The sequence below is a fragment of the Etheostoma spectabile genome, chromosome 9 (genome assembly GCF_008692095.1).
Source record: "Etheostoma spectabile isolate EspeVRDwgs_2016 chromosome 9, UIUC_Espe_1.0, whole genome shotgun sequence".
NCBI classification, from domain to species: domain Eukaryota; kingdom Metazoa; phylum Chordata; class Actinopteri; order Perciformes; family Percidae; genus Etheostoma; species Etheostoma spectabile.
In genome coordinates this window covers 19433253-19442770 of record NC_045741.1, presented here as the reverse complement: position 1 = coordinate 19442770, position 9518 = coordinate 19433253, and the positions used below count along the sequence as shown (strand labels likewise).

General features: G+C 40.3%; 1 protein-coding gene and 1 long non-coding RNA gene across 4 annotated transcripts in view; both read left to right on the top strand.

The window, feature by feature from the left end:
• The window catches only part of negr1 (neuronal growth regulator 1), a 170538-nt gene that overhangs the window by 25525 nt on the left and 135495 nt on the right, over positions 1 to 9518 (top strand). The gene's annotated exons all lie outside the window — the stretch shown is intronic.
• The window catches only part of LOC116695318 (uncharacterized), a 23735-nt gene that overhangs the window by 9674 nt on the left and 4543 nt on the right, over positions 1 to 9518 (top strand). Inside the window, exon 3 of the long non-coding RNA XR_004333424.1 lies at positions 2569 to 2577. This is a non-coding gene — a long non-coding RNA (uncharacterized LOC116695318). The remainder of the gene's footprint in view (positions 1 to 2568; positions 2578 to 9518) is intronic.

Here is a 9518-nt window from a genome sequence, read left to right as displayed (position 1 = left end):
ATAGTAGTATGGATGGCACAACGTTAACACATAGCCTAGTAGTATGGAGGGCGACATGATTGAAAATGAAGAAAACAGCAAGACATTCCATCTCCTCAACCTTATCTGAAAGAAATGTTTAAGCTAGTAGGCATCAAGAAGGACTCCTGGCCAATGTGCTGGGGACATTAATGTCTGTTTAGTCACTCATATTTATCCTTTATTTTATTCCAGAAGCCATATTTGAGCACAACATAAATGTAGATTCATTTAAATGATGGGGGAAAGATTAAAAATAGAAATGGATCTGTGAATTCTCACAGAATCACAACTGAATTCATATCTTGCTAAGAGTCAGAATCTATTAACCTGGAGTCCCAGTTTCTGTCATAATAACCATATATGTTATGTTTTAGCAGGTGGGTAGAGTAGCAAAAATTGTACTAAGTAAAAGTACTGTTACTTCAGAATAATATGACTCAAGTAAAAGTAAAAGTAGTCATCCATAAATTACTTAAGTAAGAGAAAAAAGTGCTTGGTGAAAAAACTACCAAGTGGAGTAACTGTTGAGTAACGTCTGATTTATTTCTTAATACAAGCATCAATCAGACAGACAAAAATACAAAGTAATCATATTTAGGCTAACTATTGTTTCATCCAATCAATAAAATAAATTAAAATTAATTTATTAATTACAAAATAGCTTAAGTTAGAGATTGTCACAAAATTAGGATGGATACTGCATGTGCAAAACATACTGTATGTAACATAAAAGACAACACCACCTCTCCACAGCAAAAACTAAAACCACCGCTACGTTTCCTCAGGTAGATGTTGAGTTGTTGAACGCTACATGTCGTTTGTTTTGGTCGACACAGAAGACGCCGCATAACGTAGCTGCTGTTTCGCACTTTTCTAAAAGGTAACCACGCTTTCACTATGAGGCGGGGGGGGGGGGTCCTCTGGTCTGTGTGCCTTGGCGACGGTCTTTGTTTGCTACGACTGTAAGGTAACACGTCCCTCCATAGATATATACAGTCTATGGTTCTGCCGTGAGAACGAGTATGGTCACGTGACTGCACAACGCCGTTTGATTGGTGGAACACAGTCACGTGGGTAGGCCTTAAGCGGAAGACTCTCTCTCTGTCAAAACAAAACATTAAAATGAGACGTACACTGGGGTAAAAACAATGACGCGTAGAATACCAAAGAGGTAAAAGAAAAGAACGAGCTCCGTAGATGATGTAGCGGAGTAAGAGTACAGTTTCTTCTTCACTAATCTACTCAAGTACAAGTAAAAGTATAGTGATTTAAAACTACTCCTAGAAGTACATTTTTTCAAAACTTACTCAAGTAAATGTAACGGAGTAAATGTAACTCGATACTACCCACCTCTGTGTTTTAGGCTGTTGGCAGAAATCCATTTAAAATGTATCCATTGCCATATAAACACCGTGTTTCCATGTCTACTGAAGTTCCTCAGCGTCTTTCTAGTAACATGTGTGGTCCAGGTAGCTTTGCATAAAAAATGGTTGTCATTCGCAAGGCTACTTTTATCTTATACTTTAAGTACATTTTCAAGCCTGTACTTGTTACTTTTACTTGAGTAAAGAAGTTTAATCGGTACTACATTTTACGGAGTATTTTTAACACAAGTATCTGTACTTTACTTAAGTACGAAAAGTGAGACTTTTGCCACCATGTTTTCTTATGTGGCATTGGCTGCAAAAAGCAACACGATTGATTGTTGTTTTGGTACACAATCTACAGTACAGCTAATGTTAGCGCTGTTCAGGGTCGTATCACCCTGAAGAATTGCATTTTTATGGACCCCTACCCACATCTACAGCTATTCATTCTAGCATATTTGGGCCCACATGAGGGCCCTGGGTTCTCAGTAATAATAATAATAAAATATTTCATTTATAACGCACTTTTCATCCAAAGAATCTCAAAGTGCTACACAGGAGAATAATAACAATAAAAACAATCAGCACAAAAAATGCCTTTGAATAAAAAGTCTTCAGTTCAGCTTTGAAAGTGTCCAGGTTCTGTACTGCTCTCAGGTCACTCGGGAGCTGGTTCCAGAGCCGTGGTGCAGCTGAACAAAAAGCTGGTCACCCATAGTACAAAGCCTTGTGGTGGGGACCTGAAGAAGCAATTGTCCTGTTGATCTGAGGGTGCGGGGGGAGGTTTCAGGTGATGAGTCTTGTAGATAGATGGTGCATGTCCAGTGATACATTTTGTGTGTAAGCATGAGGATTTGTATGATCCGGAATGAAACGGGGAGCCAGTGCAATGAGTATAGAATGGGAGTTATGTGATCATATTTTCGTCCTGTTTCACCCCAGTCGGACACCCCTGGCGCTGTTAACAGCAGACAAACTACTACTTTGGACCAAACTGCAGGTGTGTGTGGGGACTCGAGCCAGCATGAGACATGGAAAGGAAAACTACACTTAGTGACGCCTCTTGCGCTTAATAGTCCACTCTTTGATTTTCAAAGAGGGTTAACTCGGATGTCGGCCCAGGGACTAACAGCCTGTAGCAGCCTGGTGGTTTCCTGTTGGAATCACGGAAGAAGAATAGAGAATTGGAGTAATCAGCTTCTGTAAAACAGAGGACTAAAAAAGGCAGGCTTTTTAAATTGGCAAGGGTTAGCAATCTAGGAGACACTCTGGACAGCAACTGGTGAGTGGCCGTGCGCCATCTTGGTGTGAAAGTTCCGGCATCCATACACCTGGTGGTGTGTCTGTGGCGCAGGGCACGTGTGATTAAAGGCAGCCATCACTACAAGCTGATGTAAACAATCGGTTGAATGTAATCGGGGGAAATCCCGATGTCAAAACCCCAGCATTGGGACATCCTATCTCTAACCACTAGTATGGATGGGGGCACTACACATTTAAACAAGGGGAAACACTACATTAAGGGGGAACAAACTTGGACACACCACCGGCAATTCAAACTCTCACAATAGGAAGTGTGCGTGTCTGACAGATAGTCTCTGGCAGTTGTGTCATTAAATAAGTTTATCATCGTTATCAATCTGAATTTTATGCAATCCTGTTTCCAGATTGTTTATCGCCCCCCTAATACAACGTAGTATGTCCTCAAACTCACCTAGATAGAATCAATTATGTGACTCTGAGTTTGTATAGTCCTCTACAACAGTACTGGTTAAAATGAAACCATATTTATAAAAGACTATACAACTCATTTGGGCCGGTAGACAAAATCAAACAATTGAATTACCCAGCACTTCAGTGCACCATTTCTCTAAGGTGAACATTTGTTTTACAAAGAGTGTGACTATAAAATTGGGGACAACAGAAAGAAATGACATCATTATGTCCACTGAACTCGAAACGAGGCGGCTTTCCACTCAGAAATGTTGTGTGTTGACATCATGTGCATTCAAATTACACTTGCCTATTAGATTGTTTCAGCACAGTACTTGTGTAGTCTTGCAAAGGTTAAGTTAGGACATTTAAAGATGTGACATGAGAAAGGACAATAAGCCAAGAGATAAGAGTTAGAGTCAGACACATAATACAGTAAGTCAACCAGGAAGGAAGCAATTCCCTTACTCAAGGAAGTGTTTTGCCTTTGTCTATGTAATATGTATCTAGAAAACCTTGTACCGTGTGTAGGAGTCCATAATGCTTGATTTAAAACTAAAAAGAATATTGCTATGTAAATAACAGTGCTTTGTAGTATTAAAAAAACATTTGTGAAGACTTCTCTCCCTGCTCCTGTTTGGCCATAGAATGTGTAAATAGTGTTGTGTTTGCAATTGTGAATCACGTTTTAACCTTTTTCTGAAGTGTGCATTACTTTGAGTGGGACAAATAAAAAACATATTCAAATAGTTGGATTGAATTCTCTTACTTATCTATGGCGTGAGGAGTCTGCAGCACTGATAATGATACACGTTTGTAATCCATAACATTTTGCAGGAGCTATTATTTACAGATGATCTCATGAAATGGCGTATGTATGACAAGCCAATTCATTATCAAGACGCATTGTTTTTTTAGTTTTTGGTTTTGGTCTCCTTTGACTTACATACCTTATGATAGCGTGTGTATTACGTCGTAACGAGTGTGTATGAAAGGGGCGAAAATCTGCGTAGAGAGGGTGTTTGGGGTGGTAGATGGGTAAAGCACAGGATAGTGTCCGCGGGTGTCAAGTTCCTGCGTGTCCCGTGCGCCAATCTCCTAAACTCAACCGTCGGTTTTCTCTCGCAAAATAACACTGCAAGTGGCGTGTATGTTTATACGCGGATAGCTCAAAATGCGGATAGATAAAGCCGCCACTCGGCTTAAGAAAGTCAGTTGTATGTTCGCGCCAAAGTCATGATGTCATGTTGTTATTTAAATGCTGTGTCCAATGGGAATTCCAGCGGCCATGGCAATGGACAAAAAGGGGGAAAAGTATTACAAAAAATAGCTAAAGGATTTGGAAAAAAGTGTAAACAACCTTTAGTGATTGACAAAAATAGTTCTGTGTGGTGTGGTGTGTTTGTGTGTGGGGTGTGTTGTGTGTGGTTGTGGTGTGTGTGTGGTGTGTGTGGGTGTGTGTGAGCAACAAAACAAATACTATCACTAACTTACTTTTATGTACTACGTGGGGCTCGAAAGTTTGTGTACTCCAGGTAAAAATTTGTATAACGTGCATAAAGAAGCCAAGGAAAAGATGAAAAATCTCCAAAAGGCATCAAATGACAAATTAGACATTTGTATTTGTACACAATTTTTTTTTATTTTCCATCATTTACACTTTCAAAAAAACAGAAAACAAAAGGGGTCTGCAAAAGTTGGGCACCCTGCAGAGTTTCTAACATGCACTGCACCGTTGGAAAGCTGAGACTGACGTGTCATGGATTGAAAGACCAGGTGACCAGGTGATGTCAATCTTAAGGTTTTAAATGCCCAGACTCATCTGACCTTGCACCAAACAATCAGCACCATGGGTTCTTCTAAGCAGTAGTCAGTTGACGCTCACAAAAGCCGGAGAAGGCTATAAGAAGATAGCAAAGCGTTTTCAGATGCCAATATCCTCTGTTTGGAATGTAATTAAGAAATAGCAGTCATCAGGAACAGTGGAAGTTAAGCAAGATCTGGAAGACCAAGAAAAATATCAGACAGACATGCTCACAGGATTGTGAGAAAAGCAAGTCCAAACCCACGTTTGACTACACGATCCATCCAGAAAGACCGGCAGACACTGGAGTTGTGCTACACCATTCACTATAAAGAAATACTTGTACAGATATGGGCTTCATGGAAGAGTCATCGCAGAAACTCTGAAGTACAATTTTTTCAAAAACTTACTCAAGTAAATGTAACGGAGTAAATGTAACTCGATACTACCCACCTCTGTGTTTTAGGCCTGTTGGCAGACATCCATTTAAAATGTATCCATTGCCATATAAACACCGTGTTCTCCATGTCTACTGAAGTTCCTCAGCGTCTTTCTAGTAACATTTGTGTGGTCCAGGTAGCTTTGCATAAAAAATGGTTGTCATTCGCAAGGCTACTTTTACTTTTATACTTTAAGTACATTTTCAAGCCTGTACTTTGTTACTTTTACTTGAGTAAAGAAGTTTAATCGGTACTTCCACTTTTACCGGAGTATTTTTTAACACAAGTATCTGTACTTCTACTTAAGTACGAAAAGTGAGTACTTTTGCCACCATGTTTTTCTTATGTGGCATTGGCTGCAAAAAGCAACACGATTGATTGTTGTTTTGGTACACAATCTACAGTACAGCTAATGTTAGCGCTGTTCAGGGTCGTATCACCCTGAAGAATTGCATTTTCTATGGACCCCTACCCACATCTACAGCTATTCATTCTAGCATATTTTGGGCCCACATGAGGGCCCTGGGTTCTCAGTAATAATAATAATAAAATATTTCATTTATAACGCACTTTTCATTCCAAAGAATCTCAAAGTGCTACACAGGAGAATAATAACAATAAAAACAATCAGCACAAAAATGCCTTTCTGAATAAAAAAGTCTTCAGTTCAGCTTTGAAAGTGTCCAGGTTCTGTACTGCTCTCAGGTCACTCGGGAGCTGGTTCCAGAGCCGTGGTGCAGCTGAACAAAAGCTCGGTCACCCATAGTACAAAGCCTTGTGGTGGGACCTGAAGAAGCAATTGTCCTGTTGATCTGAGGTGCGGGGGGAGGGTTTCAAGGTGATGTATTCTTGTAGATATGATGGGTGCCTGTCCAGTGATACATTTTTGTGTAAGCATGAGGATTTTGTAGTCGATCCGGAATGAAACGGGGAGCCAGTGCAATGAGTATAGAATGGGAGTTATGTGATCATATTTTCGTCCTCGTTTCACCCCCAGTCGGACACCCCTGGCGCTGTTAACAGCAGACAAACTACTACTTTGGACCAAACTTGCAGGCTGTGTGTGTGGACTCGAGCCAGCATGAGACATGGACAAGGAAAACTACACTTAGTGACGCCTCTTGCGCTTAATAGTCCACTCTTTGATTTTCAAAGAGTGTTTAACTCGGATGTCGGCTCCAGGGACTAACAGCCTGTAAGCAGCCTGGTGGTTTCCTGTTGGAATCACGGAAGAAGAATAGAGAATTGGAGTAATCAGCTTCTGTAAAACAGAGGACTAAAAAAGGCAGGCTTTTTAACTTGGCAAGGGTTAGCAATCTAGGAGACACTCTGGACAGACACTGGTGAGTGGCCGTGCGCCATCTTGGTGTGAAAGTTCCGGCATCCATACACCTGGTGGTGTGTCTGTGGCGCAGGGCACGTGTGATTAAAGGCAGCCATCACTACAAGCTGATGTAAACAATCGGTTGAATGTAATCGGGGGAAATCCCGATGTTCAAAACCCCAGCATTGGGACATCCCTATCTCTAACCACTAGTATGGATGGGGGCACTACACATTTAAACAAGGGGAAACACTACTTAACGGGGGGAACAAACTTGGACACACCACCGGCAATTCAAACTCTCACAATAGGAAGTGTGCGTGTCTGACAGATAGTCTCTGGCAGTTGTGTCATTAAATAAGTTTATCATCGTTATCAATCTGAATTTTATTGCAATCCTGTTTCCAGATTGTTTTATCGCCCAGCCCTAATACAACGTAGTATGTCCTCAAACTCACCTAGATAGAATCAATTATGTGACTCTGAGTATTTAGTATAGTCCTCTACAACAGTACTGGTTAAAATGAAACCATATTTATAAAAGACTTACTACAACTCATTTTGGCCGGTAGACAAAATCTAAACAATTGAATTACCCAGCACTTCAGTGCACCATTTCTCTAAGGTGAACATTTTGTTTTTACAAAGAGTGTGACTATAAAATTGGGAAACAACAGAAAGAACTGACATCATTATGTCCACTGAACTCGAAACGAGGCGGCTTTCCACTCAGAAATGTTGTGTGTTGACATCATGTGCATTCAAATTACACTTGCCTATTAGATTGTTTCAGCACAGTACTTGTGTAGTCTTGCAAAAGGTTAAGTTAGGACATTTAAAGATGTGACATGAGAAAGGACAATAAGCCAAGAGATAAGAGTTAGATGTCAGACACATAATACAGTAAGTCAACCAGGAAGGAAGCAATTCCCTTTACTCAAGGAAAGTGTTTTGCCTTTGTCTATGTAATATGTATCTAGAAAACCTTGTACCGTGTAGGAGTCCATAATGCTCTGATTTAAAACTTAAAAAGAATAATTGCTTATGTAAATAACAGTCTTTGTAGTATTAAAAAAACATTTGTGAAGATCTTTCTTCTCCCTGCTCCTGTTTGGCCATAGAATGTGTAAATAGTGTTGTGTTTGCAATTGTGAATCACGTTTTAACCTTTTTTCTGAAGTTGTGCATTACTTTGAGTGGAACAAATAAAAAACATATTCAAATAGTTGGATTGAATTCTCTTACTTATCTATGGCGTGAGGAGTCTGCAGCACTGATAATGATACACGTCTCTTGTAATCCATAACATTTTGCAGGAGCTATTTATTTACAGACTGATCTCATGAAATGGCGTATGTATGACAAGCCAATTCATTATCAAGACGCATTGTTTTTTTAGTTTTTTGTTTTGGTCTCCTTTGACTTACATTACCTTATGATAGCGTGTGTATTTACGTCGTAACGAGTTGTATGAAAGGGCGAAAATCTGCGTAGAGAGGGTGTTTGGGGTGGTAGATGGGTAAAGCACAGGATAGTGTCCCGCGTGTCACGTTTCCTTCGTGTCCCGTGCGCCACATCTCCTAAACTCAACCGTCGGTTTCTTCTCGCAATAACACTGCAAGTGGCGTGTATGTTTATACGCGGATAGCTCAAAATGCGTATAGATAACGCGCCACTCGGCTTAAGAAAGTCAGTTTGTATGTTCGCGCAAAGTCATGATGTCATGTTGTTATTTACATGCTGTGTCCAATGGGAATTCCAGCGGCCATGGCAATGGACAAAAAGGGGGAAAAGTATTACAAAAAATAGCTAAAGGATTTGGAAAAAGTGTAAACAACCTTTAGTGATTGACAAATATGTTCTGTGTGTGTGTGTGTGTGTGTGTGTGTGTGTGTGTGTGTGTGTGTGGGTGTGGGTGTGTGTGTGTTGGGGTGTGGGTGTGTGTGTGTGTGTGTGTGTGTGTGTGTGTGAGCAACAAAACAAATTACTATCACTAAACTACTTTATGTTACTACTGTGGGGCTCGAAAGTTTGTGTACTCCAGGTAAAAATTTGTATAACGTGCATAAAGAAGCCAAGAAAAGATGAAAAAATCTCCAAAAGGCATCAAATGACAAATTAGACATTTGTATTTGTACACAATTTTTTTTTATTTTCCATCATTTACACTTTCAAAAAAACAGAAAACAAAAGGGCGTCTGCAAAAGTTTGGGCACCCTGCAGAGTTTCTAACATGCACTGCACCGTTAGGAAAGCTGAGACCTGACAGTGTCATGGATTGAAAGACCAGGTGACCAGGTGATGTCAATCTTAAGGTTTTAAATGCCCAGACTCATCTGACCTTGCCCCAACAATCAGCACCATGGGTTCTTCTAAGCAGTAGTCAGTTGACGCTCACAAAGCCGGAGAAGGCTATAAGAAGATAGCAAAGCGTTTTCAGATGCCAATATCCTCTGTTTGGAATGTAATTAAGAAATAGCAGTCATCAGGAACAGTGGAAGTTAAAGCAAGATCTGGAAGACCAAGAAAAATATCAGACAGAACTGCTCACAGGATTGTGAGAAAAGCAAGTCCAAACCCACGTTTGACTACACGATCCATCCAGAAAGACCTGGCAGACACTGGAGTTGTGCTACACCATTCCACTATAAAGAAATACTTGTACAGATATGGTCTTCATGGAAGAGTCATCAGAAGAAAATCTCTTCTACGTCCTCACCACAAAAAATCAGCGTTTGAAGTTTGAAAATGAACATTTAGACAAGCCTGATGCATTGTGGAAATAAGTTATGTGGACAGATGAGGTTAACATAGAACTTTTTGGCCGGAATGAGCAAAGGTACGTTTAG